At 33.8% G+C, this 4798-nt stretch overlaps 1 non-coding gene across 1 annotated transcript; it reads left to right on the forward strand.

The window, feature by feature from the left end:
• The first annotated feature begins 480 nt into the window (after positions 1 to 480).
• On the forward strand, positions 481 to 588 carry LOC136146177 (U6 spliceosomal RNA). Its single transcript, XR_010658914.1, has one exon. It is a non-coding gene; the product is annotated as a U6 spliceosomal RNA (small nuclear RNA).
• Positions 589 to 4798: the final 4210 nt, after the last annotated feature.

Raw genomic sequence — 4798 nt, forward strand, 5'->3', positions numbered from 1 at the left:
TCACTTTCTTATTGAGAAAAGGTAAACTTGGTGAGAAGTTGAAAAGACTGAGTTTCTGTATAGTGTGTATTTACCCAATCAATTTGATGAAATAAGCAAAACATGATAAATTGGACAGCTTTGTGCTTCAAAGTTCAGCCTAGTGAAAACAATTGTAAACATCATGTGGAGCAAAGCTGTCATTCGCTAGGATAGAACAGATAATTTTGTCAAACCTGAACAGTCAGTGCTCTGTTGTGATTGGGTCATTAGAATGATCAGAGGGCAGCTACCCCTAATCAGAAATTTAGCTTATTTAACAAATAAACAGAAACAGTATCACTGAACACTAACTATATATGAGCAGCTCTTTTGTACTTTTTCAAGGTATGATTTATTCCAAAGTAGAATCTACAGAGTGGAAGCCACATGTGAACACTCATGGCAGATCCACAGAGTATCAAACAAAGTAATAACTAAGACATATATAAGAATGGCCTCATGCTGGATATCACAGCACACAAACTAAAAATTAGAATGGTACAGAAAAGATGAGTATGGCCCCTGAGTAAGGATGATGTGCAAATTTATGAACTGTTTCATATTTTGGAGTTTGGGATTAACTTATACACACTACTATACATAAAGTAGATAACCAACAAGGACCACTGTATAGCACACAGAACTATATTCAATATTTTGTAAAAACCTATAAGGAAAAAGAATCTGAAAAAGAATACATACATAAGTATGTGTGTATATACATATATATACATACACACAGAAATAACTGAATCACTTTGCTGTACATCTGAAATTAACACAATATTGTAAACCAACTTCAACTACAAAAATTCAGCTACCAACTTCAACTACAAAAATGTCCTCAATATTTATCTTTTAAGAACTGACTCATAATAAGCACTGCAAATTAAATGGATAATCTGTTCATAGATAACAACATGTTTTATTTTAATTATTTTAAGTTTACATCCAGGACAGTTGCAAGATAACCATTTAATTCAAAAAATAGCCCCTTTTGGGCTTAAGTATATTCACTTTTCATTTGTTAGTTCTGGAAGTGAATAGAAATAACAAAAGTGTTTACTTCTCTTGATTTCATTCACATGGTCAGTTGCATTTGTAAAAATGAAACTTACCAAATCAAAAAATCCTGCACTGACAAGCTGTGAGCAATGACAATAATTCCACTAATGTAGTTGCCGAGTACACTAATTATCCTAATGATGATTCAGTCTTCTGATAATCACATCCCCCAAGGACTTTATACAGTCAATACACACAGCTGCAGAGTTCTCTCCAGGCTCATTTTGCTTATTCCTCTCTCAGTTTAAACCTACATGATATTACTTTATTAGCATAAAATAATCATCATAGCTGAACATGAACTGAACAGACAGACAGCTAGACTGCTGAAGGGTAATCGAGGAGACTCCTACATGAGGTGCTTAGTCCTGTCATTCATTTCTCCAATGCCTGATAGAGGCATAATTTATACCAGAAATCTGCTTCCATCTAAAGCAATGGTGTGGATTTTGAAGGAATCAAAATACTTAAGTGACCTAAATCAATGGGCACACTGTTTGACAAAAATATTTTGAAATCCTAACTAAGTGATTTCTTTAAAGGGTTTTGGGAACTTGTTTTTCTTTCCTGAATTCGCAAGTAGCAAATCAAAATAACTTTCACAGGTCTACAGAATTTTAAGGTCTAATTTTCAATAAAAGAGTATTTACCTTATCAGAGAATTAAGATAGCAAAACCTGTGTTTGGGAAAAAAGACAACAGTTATTTACTCTGCATTCAATAATTTTGTAAAATATTATTTTATATTTTAAATTTAAAATAGATTTCTTGAGTAGATTTTTACGTTAGCTGCCTTTGTACTCTGTTTCATGGGGCAATGCGGAGCCACCCGGGTGGGTGGATGCTGTCCACACAGGTCATTTGCATCACAAGTGAGAAATATAAACTGAGAAGACTCCAGTCTTTTATTATTTTTTTTTTATTTTTTTTAAATTTTTGACTCCAGTCTTTTAAAGAATCTACTAGAAACCTGTCAAATGTTTGCCCTGGAGGGACAGATTATTACCCTGGACAGCAATCAAACCTGCTATCTGCCTCCACAGGAAGAAACAATCCCTGTTTCAGCCTTGAAAAATGTTCAGGAAAATGTAAGAGTCAATTCCCTACTTATAAGATATGTAGAAACACAAGAGGCTAATTGAATTTACCTCCCAACAAGTCTTCCAAGTTATAATCTGATAAATAATTTCCAGAAACTACCACTCTCCATATATGCCTTATTTTGATATTACTTTCTTTCTTTTTGATATTTTTTTTTAATATAACTTTCTTTTTGTCTTCATTTGTTCATTTGTTTTGAGTAGAATGATAACATATGACAAATGAAAAAGAACAGAACAAGTAAGTTTGGCTCTCCAAAAATAGATGCCAAGACAGAATTATATATTCAACATATTTGTTGGGAATAAAGGCTTTTTAGATAAAAGACAAAGAAAGCAGGATTGGGTAGAAAAACCTTTCAGAAGACAATGCACCTCTGGCTCCTCTAAAAGGGCCGAGGGAGGTATAAAGGGCTGGGTAGAAAGTGACTCAGACTGCAGTGAAATTCTGGCAAACACCCATCCAGCCCCAAGAGGAGTCCCAGAGGACTCAGCTGAGTTCAGCCACTGATGAAGAAAACAGAGGCTTGCCTTCTATTCTGTATCAGGTCCCGGATATTATCAGGTATAATGTGTCAGCTAAATACACTCCTAGAAAGAAGTTCTCTCTTGAGAGATCTCATCAGAGTGTTCACAGAACTGCTTAACAAGGACAATAAACTTGCAAGTGTAGATAAAAGTCACAGTTTATTTCTGTTTGGAATGTCCTCTGTCTCATACATGTTTTAAAGGTTTCCATCCTGGAAGTTATTATTAAAGATAAGTGATCTTATGTTTTGCAATTGGAGAGGAAGATACAAATTCATAGTCTCTGTTGATAAAACGTTAAGAAACTGACAGGTAGACACAAAATGAAGAACAAAAGAGATTTCAGAATTCTAGTGTACAACAGACACCAGCAAACATTTTCTTTAAAAAACTAGATAGTAAATGTTTAAGCACTTTATTTGGGAAATCATCCCAAGAAGCAGGAATAAAGTGGACCAATAAGAAAATCTGCTTACAAGATTGTAGTTATCAAAACTGCATTGGTAGATTATACAGATCCAATTCCTCTGTGATTATGGCAGGTCATTGCTTGACCCCAAAACTGTCTGACTGTCCAAAAAAAAAAAAACAAAATCTTATTTTCTAGGCATAGATACTATCGATTGGCTCTTTTTTTTTCCTTCTAGTTCTTTTAACTAGGACTAGTAAGAATTCCATAAACATTCTACCTTTAAAAAAAAAAAAAAAAAAACTATTTTGACTTTTTCTTTTTCCTACCAGAAACCCTCCTAACTCAAAAATGATCATGGGATACATCAGCTTCACCTGAAATCAATGACTAGTGAGCAATGTTTTGTAAAATATGAGATTACTGATCCTACTGCCCTTATGCATAACCAAATTGACCCTTTCATTTACCATTCCAGGTGCAGTTTGATAATAAAATCCCACCTTGAACAAGTCCAAATGCAGAAGACAAATGGGATTGACTGCAGTGAGTGGGCTAGTTACTAGTTAGACAAAAATGCCAGATGCCAGATGATAAACATATTTCAAATTAAATACAAACTCCGATTAATTGGTAATGGCTGCCTGGAGGTCTGGGTTGAGAAGATTTCCACTTGAAGGCTAAATGAATAAGCACTCCTTGGCTAATTATTGATATATGCAAGATCACTAAGTAGAGTAATGGCTGTTCCTGAACTAGATATTCACACATCGTGGCCTGGAGAAATTTTAATGAGGGCTATCACAGAACCCATCTACCCTATTAAGTAGCTATGTAAACTTGGCCAATTAACACAGATGTGCCTGCTTATTTATACAGAGTATGGGGCTAAATATTAGTACCTACCTAAGGATTTGTGTTTGCTTTATGTTTATTCAGGGACGGGATGGAACATAAATGAAACTAACTTAATAAGTTGCTTAGCAGAGTGTTTAACAAAAATTAAGGAATCAATAAATGCTAATTGTTGTAATTATAACAACCATGACCATGCAAGCCATCAAGATCATTCACCTGTGTCAGACACTATGCTAAGAATCTTATATCTTTTCTTTCCTCTCAACAATAAAATAAATAATTTTACTAATGATAGATAAATGATGACAGTTAACTGTTGAGAACCTGGGGGGTAGCTGAAATAATCCAGATTTGTGATTTATTGTCTGTGGCAACCTCTAGCATGCATATATTTTTACTTGTAATAACTTATATTAGTAGTATAAACAAAATAGATACATTTTGTTCAAATAAGATATTTCTGAAAGCTCTATTTGTAATTATCCAAAAAGGAATATAGGTATTAACCTATGAGCTAAAATTTTCTTAGGAGAAATATTTATAGGAAATTTCTTTTAGGAAAAAAAGGAAACAAAGTCATGTTGGCCATTCAGAGAGATAGATATTAAGCATGCTCACATTAACATTTGTAACTAGTCAGAAATACTTTGTGTTGTTATTTTTGGGCAATAATACAAATTGTGATACAATAATTAAGTAAATTTTTTTCTCCCAAAAAGCTGATAAATAAATAACTCTAATCTTCCTAAGGGCTTCCCTGGGGACTCAGCAGTAAAGAATTCACCTGCCAATGCAGAAGACATGGGTTCAATCTCTT

Source organism: Muntiacus reevesi, chromosome 13 (assembly GCF_963930625.1).
Source record: "Muntiacus reevesi chromosome 13, mMunRee1.1, whole genome shotgun sequence".
NCBI classification, from domain to species: domain Eukaryota; kingdom Metazoa; phylum Chordata; class Mammalia; order Artiodactyla; family Cervidae; genus Muntiacus; species Muntiacus reevesi.